This window comes from Lissotriton vulgaris, chromosome 3_1 (assembly GCF_964263255.1).
Source record: "Lissotriton vulgaris chromosome 3_1, aLisVul1.2, whole genome shotgun sequence".
In the NCBI taxonomy this organism is placed as follows: Eukaryota; Metazoa; Chordata; class Amphibia; order Caudata; family Salamandridae; genus Lissotriton; species Lissotriton vulgaris.
The window spans coordinates 319,858,849-319,874,071 of record NC_141689.1 but is presented as its reverse complement, the minus strand read 5'-3'; the positions used below and the strand labels follow the sequence as shown (position 1 = coordinate 319,874,071).

Below are 15,223 nucleotides of genomic sequence, written 5' to 3'. Positions count from 1 at the left end.
ATGGGCTTCCCACCCATCTTTTTACAATGGGTGAAAATTCTATATACAGCACCTACAGCGCATATGAAGGTTAACAACTACATATCTGAGGCCGTTCCCATTATGAGGGGTACAAGGCAGGTATGCCCACTGTCCCCCTTATTATTTGCGATAGCCCTTGAACCACTTGCATGTAAGATCCGACAAAAACATCACTATTCAGCATTCCAATTCCCGAAAAGACCACTGCATATATCTCTCTATGTGGATGATATGATGCTATATGTGCTGGATTAGGTGACTAATTTGGCCCCCCTACTCAGGGAATATATTACATTCGGACATCTATCTGCTCTTCACATTAATTGGTCCAAATCTCTTATCATACCATTGACAGACACAACCCACCCTCACCCTAGTGAGTTCCCTCTAGAATGGCAGTCAGAACCTGTAAAATACTTAGGGTGTGGTATCATAGGAACTACCGTAAACAATGTGTTATCAAAAGGACTTTGATGACATCCCTTAGGCACTCAAATAGGTGTAATCCTCCAAAAGATTCAATAGAAGATAAGTTTTTTCAACTTTGTTTATTTTTCATGTTTGTATTTTGATTGATGAAATTCAGTTTCAAAAGATATATTCAATGCCGTAATGCACATTAATATTCACATTCCATATTAATATTCCTGCTCCAATGCATTTCGGGCTACCAGCCCTTCATCGGGGAGCCTATACAAACAAAAGACGAACATAATTGTAACATGTTGACGACTATTTGTCAAGTGAGATAAAAAGAAATAGACCCTTAGTCCAAAGTATTCACCGGATAACGTGTAAAAGTGCGAAGATTAATGTCTTAAAGGAAAATACAAGAGTATTGCCAAAAACTCGGGTTTTTGGCAATACTCTTGTATTTTCCACATTAATCTTCACACTTTTACACGTTATCCGGTGAATACTTTGGACTAAGGGTCTATTTCTTTTTATCTCACTTGACAAATAGTCGTCAACATGTTACAATTATGTTTGTCTTTTGTTTGTATAGGCTCCCCGATGAAGGGCTGGTAGCCCGAAATGCATTGGAGCAGGAATATTAATATGGAATGTGAATATTAATATGCATTACGGCACTGAATATATCTTTTGAAACTGAATTTCATCAATCAAAATACAAACATGAAAAATAAACAAAGTTGAAAAAACTTATCTTCTATTGAATCTTTTGGAGGATTACACCTATTTGAGTGCCTAAGGGATGTCATCAAAGTCCTTTTGATAACACATTGTTTACGATTGTTCAAGTATCGCCCTGGGTGTTGGGCGACACCTTAGAGCACCTATTACCACTAAAACCGATTGGAGAACTGTATCAATAGCAGTGCACAGGTTTCTTCACATATATCATAGGAACTACGACAGAGTGATTAGCAACATGGAGGACAAGCATTTGCAATGCAATAGGTCTCGTATTAGGAAAGTTTGAGCTATTGGTATTGTAAATTACACTTTTTATTTAGGTGTTGGTTTTGAAAATAGCAAAATCAATAGTTTTGTCATTTACAATGCCATTAGTTTTAACTTTCGCAAATGTGACACCTATAGCATTTGTAATGCAATAGGAGTTGTATTTACGTGACTTAGATGTATTGATATTACAAACAATGGCTTTTATTTATTTTTAAATAATTGATACTTAAAAAAAGCTATTGTAATTTATAATGGCAAAAGCTTAAACTTTTGTAAATAACTTTTGTGAAGATTATGTTCCATGTATTTTATTGTGACGAAAATCCAAGAACAGAAGTGAAATATTAACGTCTCTTTGTGACATTTGTAATAAAAGCTTGAAACATTGAGAGAACATACTTGAACCAGTTGACTGGTTGCACAGATTAATGCTCTGGTGATGCGATCGAGTGAGGGGCGATCGAGTGAGGGGCGATCGAGTGAGGGGCGATCGAGTGAGAGGCGATCAATTAGAGTGAGGGGCGATCAATTAGAGTGAGGGGCGATCGAGTAATTATGTGGCACGGAGTTGTATTTGGAGTGTATGTTGTATGGAGTGCAGTGTAATTATGTGGCACTGAGTGGTATGTGGTGGAATTGGCGGTGGACTTGGTGGTGGCCTCGTGGAGGATGTGGTGGTGGTGAACATGGTGTTGGTGGACGTGGTGGTGGTGGACGTGGTAGGGGCCTCGCAAATGGGAGCCCTATTGCATTGTAAAAGCTTGTTTTTAGGTCTCGACTATTATATTCAGCAAGGAATAAATAGACAAGAGCATTGTGGGCAAACCAAGCTCTGAAACCAGCGGATTTCGGACGGTTCGTGTGGCTTACTGTAGCGGAAAGCGCGTCCACATGAAAGCCATCAGCCTCCCTCCCACAGGCATCCCCCAGCGTGCGCTCGGCCTCAGGCTGTTTCACTTTCACGGCCGCGAGGCCGTGCTTCAAAGGGATCCGCTTCCCTGCCCCCTGCTTCACACTTTAAAGGAATGCTCTCCCCCGCCCTCCACAGCAATGCCAAGAGCTTGTTTCTTCTTTAAAGCAATTGATGTTTTAATGTGTCTGGTGCATGCATATGTGACGTGTTAATTTAATCAGTTAAATATATTGACTGTTACCCGTTATATGTATGATGTTTACATGTTTTAATAAGCCAGAGAACACACAGACGAAACCGAAATTGAAATAACTATATAATCCTGAAGCCAAGAGGCAATTCTAATGAGTGATTCTCTCGTGAAACTTTAGGATCGGCGGTTCTGTGCAAACACAGATGTCTCCTTTACAGAATAATTCATTATTTTATCAGTCCAGGTTGCAGCAGCTAAAAGTGGAGTTCAGACGCCCCCGAGTAATGCCATCGCAAATCCTTCAAGTGCTTCCTGTAAATAGCCCCAGGGTGGTTTTATTTAGACACTCAGCGCTTTGTCCAAACTTTTAGCTCATTTTGGGTTGCACAGCTGTAGTGAGAGTAGAATGAAACCTGTCACTCACTTTAAGCCATGACGCAGCATGGACGAAGGCAAGCCTTGCGTCACATCACACTCTCAGCGCACTGCAACATTTCCAGAAAGTGTGACTGTAGAACAGCTCATGTAACAGGAAGCATTTTCCCTCGACCGGCGGTCATTCGGGTAACAAAGCCTGGGCTGTTTCACCGCTATCCAAGAAAACACAAGAGACTTGGTACTTGCAGTGATATAATCATGAAGCACTCTTATCTCCACCACAGCAGTAAACCTAGGATGAATAAAAAAGGGCAACTCAAAGACAGTATTACACTTTTCTCATTAAATCTTCGCAAACTCTTAGAACCTCAACTAAGGTACAGCTAGAAGGATACACTTTTTCTGCTACATGACCTTCACTGAACTGTACATTGGGCATCTTGGCTGTGGCGGGGACGAAGGAGTTAATAACTACGTGACAGTGCTTAATTTGTAAAATATTAAGTACAGGTGCTCAAAATTTTGTAGGAGGCCGCACCCACTTTCCCAAGCTCCACCCACTTCCTCCACTGGCTCCACCCACTTCTTCCACTGGCTCCACCCACATCCTCAACTGGCACTGCTGAAAGCCAGATGTAATACCCAAACTGAATTTCAGCAAGGGAGCCTGCCTCAAGTAAGGTTTTGATAGGAGGTTCATTCTGAAAAAGTCCATGTAAAGCACAATTTTGGAATAAAGTGGCTAAAATTACTAATGCCTTGAAAAAGGACCTGTGAAATATTCCAGTCTCTCTGTGCCAATTTGGGGGAAATGACAATATTAGATATGCATAAAGGTGCTCTGTTTTGTCATTTTTAGCAGAGTCGAATTGTACGTCACTAGTTCAAAGTTACAACTTTTACATATCGTATGTGACAAAATAAACCAAAAGGTTCTGTCAGAGAGCAGGTTCTCACCATCAATGAAACTAGTGTGCAAATGGTCGGTGTATAGTATTTGTCATAACTGCATCATCAAGTACCTCCTTAATTTCATCTCCTGGGCTTTTGACAAAATGTTCATGTGTGTGTTATAGCAATTTCAATTTGAATTAGCTAGTGGGAATATTGTTTTGTGAACTGACTGATATGGATTTAAACTTATACACTAACCTATAGCACAGGATGTATGTGTCATGCGTCCTCAGCAGTGGGCAGCACAGAGAGTAGGGATCACAAATCAGTTGTCCCTTAACAAATCATAATGGGCCTTAGAAGCACGAGCAGTGCTGTGTGCCTGTCACCCCATGAAGTCACACCGAATGTCTTAGTATTGGGAATACATCTACCACCACAGCTCTATGTGGGTGTTGAGGAAGGATACACACATCTAGGTTGCCCCATGCGCAAACCGAATAAAAAATATGCAAATTATATATCTGTTTTATTTATCAAACAATGTTATTTCTTCATAGACATTCATTATACTACAAATACATAATAAAATAATTTATATTATAAGATTAAAAACTGTCAGTTTTTCATCTAATAATATACATTATTTTATTATGTATTGTATTGTTTTTTAATAAACATGATGATGTTTTACCAAGAATATGGAAGAAATAACATTGTTTGATAAATAAAACAGATATATAATTCAGTCTTTTAAAAGTGTTGCCCTTATTATTCTCTATTGCACTTTGCTGATTGTGTCCCTTCTGGAAGATATAATACTGATTATGGGAAAAGTGGTATAAATTAAGGTTGTAAATTTGCTAATTTGTTTTTGACTCCACCCTACATTTATTAAACCGGCTGTTAACATAGGGTTAATGCCTACTAGAATTTTGGCCTCATAAATCAAGGAAAGGGGACCCTTATATTTGTTGCATATAAACCCATCCCCTTTTCTATAAAGGGTATCTCCCAATACTATTTTGTGCCCTACTTTGCCACAGCCGCTCTCCTCACTCTAGAATGTTGTATCACATATTTGCATCTTGGAGATTGTTAAGTATTTTTACAAACTAGCTCGCTGTGTTATTATTTAAAAAAAGTAAGCCTTGCTGGCTAGCATGTTGAGTATTACTGTTCTACATTTTAGATTTAAAACCCCTCAAACCAGTCAGTTACGCCTGGTATATAGTGCTCTAAACTGCGAAAAAGAACAATAGGCATGGCCTCTAGGGCTTGTTTCGGTTGCACACAAGCAGGCAGCTGCTGCTGAAGGCTGTGCAATGGATCCCTAAAAACACTCTGCCAGTACACCAAATTATTTGCCTTTAGAATGCTCTACTAGTCCAGGACAGATACTCGCAACCCCACCCAGGCCGTTCAATGAATGATGTCATTACCTGATGCAGATAACCAGGCCGGTCTGTGTGTGCTTGAGGCGCCGCGCATTGCATAGCCATCGATAATTTTTTCCGTCGATATTTTCGAGCATAACATAGGAACATAAGCCTACGTGACTGACAGTTAGTTTATCTGCCTGAGGAAAAGCAGCGTTATTTTTACTTACTGCATTTTAATCTGTTTCCGAGGCCTGCTACACGAGGACAGGCTGCATGCTTCTTTAACAGACTGAATAGCGCAGCCCCGCAGCTGCGCAGTATGCTATGGTGAATGGCTGTACGTTGTTCGTGTCTGCATCATGATAACGTGGGTGGCATTGAATCTGGAAAAAGCTACACTGCAGCACACAGGAACAAATCCAGCACAATCAGTGGCTCACCACAACACTGACTGAAAGCATGTATTTACGGTGTCACATCGGCTGGCTCTTCACCTGGAGGCAGTTGTAAAGTGCCGATATTGTCTGAAACACGTTGCCATCACCATGTGAGTCAGCACTCTCAGGTATGTCAATAGACCCGGCCCTGAGAAAGAAGTGCCGGTGCTAAGCACCGGCACAAATTAAGCACTGCTACGTGACGAATTGCTCTGCAATTCTCATCAAAACTTACAAAACACGACAGCCCTGGACGAGACAAGTGTGCTTTTAATTTTGCCAAACTACACACAAAGTTGTTTGTTGCGAAATATAATAAGCTGTGTACAAGTTAGCAGGTACGGGCCATCAGCTGAAGTGGGGTTGTTGTTCCATTGGATGGAGAGGCCGAGGCAAGGCTGGGAGTGCGTGTCCCAGCAGGGAGCGGTGCACACCCCTCTCTCTCCTGCGAGGTCACTGCCTCCAGGTGCAGCGTTTCACTGGGCGTGAGGGGCCGACGATTTGCTGCAGATCGTTGCACCCTACGTCGTTAGGCTTCATCTTGCAAGGGGGCTTTCTGCTTCAGCATATTGCTAGGTTATATTTCCACTAACTTTTTGAAAGTTGAAATAACTACAACACATTATTTGCATTACGTTCCTCTTTTTTAAGAGTAATTTGGGAAAAGCACCTCAAGTCAGTCTTTTACCCTAATGGGCACTTTTGCAAATCGTTTACCCGTTTTGACAAACTGGACCATGAGTCGTTCTATCGCGATGACCGCAGTAACCTTTGAACACTGTTCACTTCCGAGACGTGCACCCGTTTTAATCACACCCATTGGGGTTTGAAACCATTCACGCTTTTAAGTTACACAGAAGGAACAAACATGCGTTTTTAAAACTGCTTTCTGTCCGTTTCACGGCGCATACATTCCCTTTTGCTTCCCTCCTGAACACCCCAGCTGCTTTGCCACCCCCTCCTTTCCTGCTGGCATTCCCCCCTCCCTTCTTGCCCAGTCCTTGTTTCCCATAACACCACCTTGCCTAGGCCAGCGCAAAATTGCTCACCATTTGCTTGTCTTTAATCAAGACGAGACATGTTTAGCTGCCGACAGGTGCAGTGAAGCCTCCAGTGATGAGATACGAATGAAGTCAAGCAGCTGCCGAAGAAAGACAAGCGAAGGATAACGACGTGAGCATGCACCTCAGCTGTACGTGAGCAAGTCACGCCGTGAGCATGCACATCGGACGTCTAGGGAGCTCGTCATCACCTTCTGCGTCGCCTGCTGTTGCCGAGCCTGAGCCGCTAACCCTGCACACCTGAGGAGGAAAGACCGGCCTCAAGAGCAGCGGGGGACTCCTGAGTCAGCCCGGTGAGTGGGGGGGGGCGTGTAAATACTGTGTTTTTGGCGCATCAGGCTAGCGAGACAGGAGATGGGCACTTCGAGTGTGTGGATGCGCGTGTGTGACTGAGTGTGTGTGCGCGTGAGCCCGTGAGTGGGGGTGGGGGGGGGGGAGGGTGTGTGTATGTATGCAGTGTGTGTGTATGCAGTGTGTGTGTGTATGCAGAGTGTGTGTGTGTGCGCGGAACTGAGAGAGGCATGGCTGACTGAGATCGGAGATGTGCACGGCTCCGGGGGCTGGGCAAGCGCGTTCACGCTAGGATATCGGCGCTCGTCCACCTTTGTAGGTCGCTTCAGAGGCAACTTGGCAACAATAGGTCTACGAGACCTAATAAAATTGGGCGTTGGATGCAATTACCCTTAACGTTTGCTTAACGTTTGCTGATTGCTTGGCCATTGTCAAGATGGCCATCTTACCCAAATTCCTGTATCTTTTTAACAATATCCCTATTACTCCCCCAGCGGCGGTATTTTCAAATTTTCAGCAATGGTGAATCGGCTGATATGGGCAGGCAAGCAGGCTCGTATTGACCTGCGCGCTCTTACATTGCCCTACTCGCGTGGAGGCTTCAAGGTCCCGGACTTTCTTTTGTATTTTCTATGTGCACAAACGCAATATGCGCATTATTGGTATCACACAGTCCCTTATCTTACTCACGTAGCCATCGAAGAAGTGGATGCACTGCCAATACCATTGAGTGCTGTCATGACACACCCCAGACCCCCATTACATAGTCGTGATGTAAAGACTATAGATACGACTAATGCAGCCTGGTGCAAAATGGGAAAGCTGGCCCATAAACTCCCGCTATATGCCCCTGCATTACCGTTGCACCATCACCCAGAGCTTTCGGTTACCCAAGAAGAGGTGGGCATCGGTCTCTTGAAACAGGTGGGAATTGATACTGTAGGTGAACTGTACAAAGATGGCACTTTTAGAACACCCAACGAACTCGCATACATTAGCAATCAGACATTATTGTTTTGCTTCACATATTACAGACTACAGAGAGCGATCATGAAATTATACCAGGCGTATCCTGCGGAGCCGTCCCAACTGTCGGCACAACAGCTGATTATTACTGAACCCACTTTACACGAAAATGGTCTCTAAATTTTATTCCACATTGCAAGAAGATATAGCTGACACCACACATAAAGTGTTAAGGAAATGGAATGAGGTATTAGTCGACCTACTCGCAGAAGATGAATGGTCTGTAACTTGTTCATTAACTGGTATTCTAACACCCAATGGCAACCTACATATGGTGAACTATAAATACTTGCATCAAACTTACTATACCCCGGCACGGTTGTATAAATATGGTCTGCGCACAGATGCTCAATGTCAATGCTGTAAAGCTGATACGGCAGATTTTATACATTTGGCGTGGTACTGTGCAGCGATACATGAGTATTGGGTGAAAATCATCAAGATGTTGAGTGCTATGTTGGAATTTAACCTTGTGTGCAATATTCGTACTGGTTTGCTAGGTCTTGTTCCAGGCGTGCGTGCTACTAAGCACAAATTTTGCATCATTGCTTTGCTCCTAGCTAAACGCAGAATATCACTCTGTTGGGGAAGCAGAAAGGTTCCAGTAGATTCAAGATATGTCATACTGCAAGGACGCTCTGCAAACTTATGAGGATGAATTGCCTGCTGGCTCCAAATCCAGGGACTATTGAAAATACCTGGTGGTCTATTTACATGCGTCTCAAGTTGTTTAACTGTGCATTATAGCTATAATATATCAGGAGATATCTTACGATGTCATTATCGAATTGCAATGTACTGGATGATGGATGTTGTTGTGCTATGATCAGCATGTTGTTTGTATGTTAGACATTCCATGTCTTTGTAAATGCTAATAAAATAAGAGTAAATGTTGTTTGCAAATGTACATTGGAGACTGTTGATTGACATAAATATTTAGGAGTTGTAGTGGATCATAAACCAACAAGGGCATACTGGTTGCTGCCAAAGGTGGATAGTGTGTGTAAAAGGGTCTCTCAGGATATGTTGCTCATTTATCTAAGTGTAGCACCCTGCACTAATTCAGACAACCCTTATGGTGATTTTAGTGGTCTTAGACAACCTTTAAAAACTCTCTAAGTGGTAGCTGTGGAGAGCAGCATTCAGGATTAGTCCAGAAGGAGTGTAACGCAGCGTATTTTACCGGGACGTAATCCTATCTTGTAGGTTAAGTGAAAAAGAACCATCCAGAGTAGTTATAAACACTCACTAACAAATTGCAATATCTCCTACCAAGTGCTATAACCACAATACACACAATACTTTGGAAATAGAACGTGTAAGTAACACAAATACACAGTGGACTGTAGGGGGAGACCAAACCATATACTAAAATAGTGGAATGCGAACCAGGAACTGAGTTGAGAATGGACCCAGAGTATGTAGAAGAGTTGGGAACCCAAGGAACCACCCAAGGTGAGTATCTAGGAATTCCATGGAGGTTGTGTGCAGAGTGGAAACATGACCGGGCACTCAATATAAGTCAATGGGTAAGTCAAGGTTGCAGTTTTAAAAAAGACGGACCCTTCCCAGCGGACCCTGAAGAAACCCCATGGAAGATGGAAGTTTGAAGAGTCACCCCACCTGTGGAATACCCCCGTAACCAGGATCCCTAAACCTGGGAATCCGGGGGCATAGGTGTGAAGTGACGTCAGAAAACACCGTAGACCACAATGAAGGACTTCAGGAAAGATGCAGTTGGCGACGAAGGTGAAAGAGTCCAGTAGAACCCAAAGGTGGATTCTAGTTGAGAGGCACCTTCAAGCAGAGGGGACGGAGTCTATACCTCGCAGGAGTGACCGGGTGGCACGGAAGATGAATGCCCCCTGATGTCAGAGATGCAGGAGGGTTGACGGTGCCATTGAAGTTGCAGCTATGCAGACCAGGCAATGCTGTAGAAGACCTGGAGCCATTCACGAGCTGTCTCCTGTTGGATGTCAAGAGCTAAAGGGTCAGTGTCAAGCCGGAGCATCAACAAGCCTTGGCAACAGCAACCAATGTAATCGTCGAAAAAGGTGCAGTACCGAGACCAGCAAGGTCTAAGTGACTCACCAGTCAGAGCAGGCCCGGGCAAGCAGGGGAGCCCACTGGAGCCAAAGAAGACCCTTGAGAGTACCCACAGGCCAGAGGCACAGGTTCCGCAGGAGGACCTCGAGCAGCTCACCAAAGGATGAAGGCCCTCAGTGCAAGGGTTTCAGTGCAGGCGAAGATCATGGCTGCAGAAGATATTTGAAGCTGGAGCTTCTTGGAGCATGAAGGTCTCTGGAGGAGAGGTTCAACAAGCCTTGTGTGACAGGGTGTGCGGACAGGACAGGACTAAAACAACGGACTGGTGGTCCGCCACACCCCTCTCACCTTGCCCCTTGTCCCAACAGCTACCAGAATGCACTTGGACAGAAGAGCCGGAGTCGGGCTGGCCGGCTGATATCCACACACGCGGCCCCTTTAACTGTCCGGACAGCGAGGAAGATACCATGCCCCTCAGCAGCGTCGGAACATCAAAAGGAGGAAGTAGGAGAGAGGCGACGGACGGCGTTTCCCAGGAGGAGTCTGGAGCAGGAGTCAAAGTAGGAGACCGACGAGACCTTGAGGATACGGAGGAGGAAGAAGAGACTGGGGTCCAGAAGCGAGGAGGCCAACGTTTCCACGCTTCGCCCCGCCACGTTCCCATGGGAGGAGCGTGGCTCCAAGAGGTGCGGGGTCGTGTGACGGGCTGGGTGGGGCGGAAGAGCCAGCCCGTGTGTAAATTTGTAAAGCCCCCCTGTAAAGCTTCCCCTTCCTTCCCCTTCACGTGCACTCTTCCCTCACTGACTGTACATAGAATCTTTAAGCAGCACTGTCACTGGTTCCCCTCACCCCCGGCCCTGACTAATCCACCGTGGTCCTAACAGTCACCTGATCCGGTTTTCCTTTCTTTCCTGCACCGGAGCAGAGGAGAGCAGGGGAAGAGACGTCCCCATACCGGAGCCCACCAGTACCCATTGTCATCCCTGGCAGAATAAAGCAAGCTGGAGCAAGCTACCATTCCCTCTGATCACGCAGCTCATTCCAGGGCCCGAGCAGCTGCCTTCCAAAGAAAGACTTATATCCCAATAAAACCCTCACTTAAACCCTTACTCAAGGAGCCAGTGTTTCTGTTTACTCCTAAACCCCCTGTCAGTCGGACTATCTTAACGGAAGACCCTGGTACCCCTGCCCCCTTGGGACAACTGGTGTCAGAAGTGGGATCTCCTCCACCATCCATCTGCAACCTAAAGATGGAGGCCCTGATTGAGCACATAATCAAAGGCCAGGAAAAATTGGGGTGGGCAGTAGAATGCCAACTCACCTCCGCGCAGGCAGATAGAGAACTTTTCAAAACTACCATCACGGCCCAGATTGAAAGCCTTAGGAATGTGCCGCCTCCCACCCAGGTCATCCCCGGAGAAGTGCACCTGCACAACCCCCATCCTACCGGCGTAGCCCTGCAAAAGTATGTGCACGGTGAGGACCCAGACGCTTTCCTCCTGAACTTTGAAATGGCCGCCCGTGCAATGGGGTAGCCCGAAGAAAAGTGGCCGTTCTTTCTTGCTCCGCTCCTTACCGGAGAAGTCCAATCGGCCTATCAGGCCGCCAACCCTCTAGGGAACACAACCTATGCTATCATTAAGGGGGTCATTCTAGACCATCTTGGACTGGATCAAGAGGCTTACCGCGTAAGCTTTCGGAAGGAAAGAGGGGTCCCAGGTGAGAACCCGTAGACCCTATTCTTGAGACTACGGATGGCCGCGGATAAGTGGCTACAACCAGATCTCTGCAGCAAGGAAGAGATACTAAATAAAGTGAATTTAGAGCAATTCATGGAAGCTCTGCCCTATGCCACCCAACGCTGGCTGCGCCAACATGCTGGGGTTGATATAGATCAAGCCATAGAAATGGCTTCTCACTATGCTCGGGCTCAGCACAAGACCAGCCCTTGAGGACACGAAAAGACCCCCAAAACCCTACCTCCCCTAAAAGGGGAAAAGAGACCCAAAGCAGGAAACGAGGTTCCCAAACTATTGCGACCGACAGGAATGATGTCCCCCATGACCAAAGGACCCCAGTGCTTCGAGTGTGGGGAGTGGGGCCACATAGCGAGAATGTGCCCCCAAAAAAGAGCCCAGGAGGAGCCTATGGAGGTAGGCTATCTCCCGAAAACGGTGATGTACTCAGCGGAAATGGGCAGCACATTCTATGTGAGTATAAGGATGAATGGTTTGAGGGTAAGGGCTTTACTGTATTCAGGGTGCCGACAGTCGGTGATCCAGGCGCGCTTTGTCAGTCCCGACCAGATTACTCCCCAGACCCCTGTATATATCCGCTGCATACAGGGGGATGTGAAGCCCTACCCTGTAGCGTCCATTACCATAGTCCTACCAGATAGAGAACCCTATACGGTCCGGGTGGGGGTGGTTGATTCACTTCCAGAGGACATGATTCTGGGGACGGACAATCCCGAATTCCTTTCCCTCTTTAGGGAGACCCTGTCCAAACCTGTACAGGGAGGGGCCCTGCCCACCTATCTATCCCCAGAACCCTAGGAGATTGATAGGAGCTTTCGCTTTGCTCAGGGAGAAGATAGGACCCTATTCAATGCATGGGAAAGCGCCCATGCCTCTGATGGGGTCAACCCCCAGATGTATTCCCGGTTCCTGGTTAAGAACAAATTGCTATACCGACAGGCCCAGCACGATGGAGGACTACAATTGGTGGTGACCCGCTCCTTCCGGGAGCAAGTACTCTTCTTCGCTCATGCCCATTTGACAGCAGGCCATGCCGGCAAAGAAAAAACCACGGAAAGTATCATTCGACACTTATTCTGGCCTGGGATATATCGGGATGTTCAGGACTTCTGTGCAAAATGTGAGGTATGCCAAAGAAGAAACACCCATCGACCCAGTGCTGCGCCCCTACAAAGGATGCCCATCATAGGAGTCCCATTCGAAAGGGTCGGCATGGACATAATCGGACCACTGCCGAAGACGGCGCGAGGACACCTGTACGCCCCCGTTATCGTCGACTACGCCACACGGTTTGTCGAGGCCTTTCCTTTACGGACCACCACAACTTCTGCAATCGCCGAGAAGTTTGTAGAACTGTTCTCACGTGTGGGGTTTCCCAAACAGGTGCTTATGGACCAGGGGACCCCCTTCACCTCCAAGCTAATGAAGGAAGTATGTACTACTCTAGACATCAGGCATCTGAAGACTTCGGTGTACCACCCCCAGACAGACGGCCTCATTGAAAGGTACAACCAGACTCTCAAGACAACCCTAAAAAAGATGCGGAGCGCCGAAGGACCCACCTGGGACCGGCTGCTACCCCTCACCCTGTACGTCATAAGGGCCCAGAAGCAGAGTAGCCTGAGATGTTCGTCCTTCGAACTATTATACGGAAGACTTCCCAGGTCCCTCACAGAGATGACGAAGGACATGTGGGAAAATGAAGAATCCCAAGAACGGAAGAGCATGCTGGAATACACCACCCAGCTAAGAACAAAATTGGGGAAGCTACGAGAACTGGCGCACACCACTCTGGAACAACAACAAGAGAGATATAAAAAAACTAATGATAAGGGAAAGAGGCTGAGAAGAATCGGCGTAGGAAAGTGGGCTCTGGTGTTGCTGCCATCCGTAAGCAACAAATCAAAAACGAATGGCAAGGCACTTTTCAGGTTATTGACGCCATCGGCCAGACTACCTATAGACTACGCCTGTCGTCCACGAAAACACAAACATACCATATCAACATGTTGAAAGAGTGGTTGGGGACCTTACCGCTGGCAGGTCATTTTGTCACCCCATCAGCAGCCCCCAGATCCTCAACCTTGGACCAGTTGGTAGTAAACCAGGGGTTGACATTCCAGGAGAAAACAGAGCTCGCAAACGTCCTGGAGCCCTTCTCCGACGTGTTTTCGGATATACCTGGGAGAACTAGCCTAGTCGAACACCGCATCGAAACCCTTCCGGGGAAAGTGGTCCAAGACATGCTTCAGTTGGGGGTAATCCGACCCTCCCAGAGCCACTGGTCATCCCCAATCGTTATGATACCCAAACCAGACGGTTCCAAACGCTTCTGTATGGACTTTAGGGCTCTGAAAACTGTGTCTCACTTTGATACCTACCCTATCCCTCGCGTAGACGAGTTGATCGAAAAAATAGGTGACGCCAGATACAGCACCACCATAGACCTCACGAAGGGGTATTGTCAGGTGCCTCTCCATGAGGAGGACAGGAAGAAAATGGCCTTCGTTACGGATGATGGACTATATGAATTCACGGTCCTTCCCTTTGGACTCCATGGGGCCCCAGCAACTTTTCAACGCCTTATGAACCAGGTGTTACAACCATACGTCTCGTTCAGCTCGGCATACCTGGACGATATCATCATTTATAGCCCAGACTGGGACGAACATCTGCACCATCTGCAAGTCATACTCACCGCTCTACGAAGGGCGGGTTTACACATCAACGCCAAAAAGTGCAGAGCAGCATTCAACAGCGTAAACTACCTGGGATACGTCTTAGGGGAGGGCTCCTTAGCTCCCCAAAGCGAGAAAATCCGAGCGATAGCTAAGGTTCCTTTTCCTTCTAACAAAAGAGATCTAAGGGCCTTCCTAGGACTGGTAGGATACTACCATAGGTTTATACCCAGCGTTGCCGAGGTAGCTGCACCCCTAACTAACCTTCTCAGAAAGGACACCAAGCTCCGAGAATACTCTCACCCCTCTCAAGACTCCTTGAGTGCTTTTCAGCTCTTAAAAAGTATGATGACCACAGCCCCAGTCCTGGTGTCCCCTGACTATACAAAGCCCTTTGTATTAGCCACAGACGCCTCCAATGTGGGGATTGGCGCAGTGTTGTCCCAGGTAGACGAGGAAGGGATAGAACACCCAGTATTGTATGTGAGTAGAAAGCTCTTTCCCAGGTAGTGTAGACATTCCCCCATTGAGAGAGAGGCCCTGGCCATCAAGTGGGCGATAAAGAAATTGCGGTACCATCTAGAGGGAAAACCATTCATCCTTCATACGGACCATGCCCCCCTGAAGTGGATACACCAGAATAGCAGCCAGAACCCCCGAGTGTTACGGTGGTTCCTGTCTTTACAGCCCTACTCATTTTCTGTGATCCAACGTAGGG

The 15,223-nt window shown here is 46.4% G+C and overlaps 1 pseudogene; it reads left to right on the top strand.

The window, feature by feature from the left end:
* The first annotated feature begins 11,596 nt into the window (after window positions 1-11,596).
* Window positions 11,597-13,016, top strand: LOC147726392 (uncharacterized; annotated as a pseudogene).
* Window positions 13,017-15,223: the final 2,207 nt, after the last annotated feature.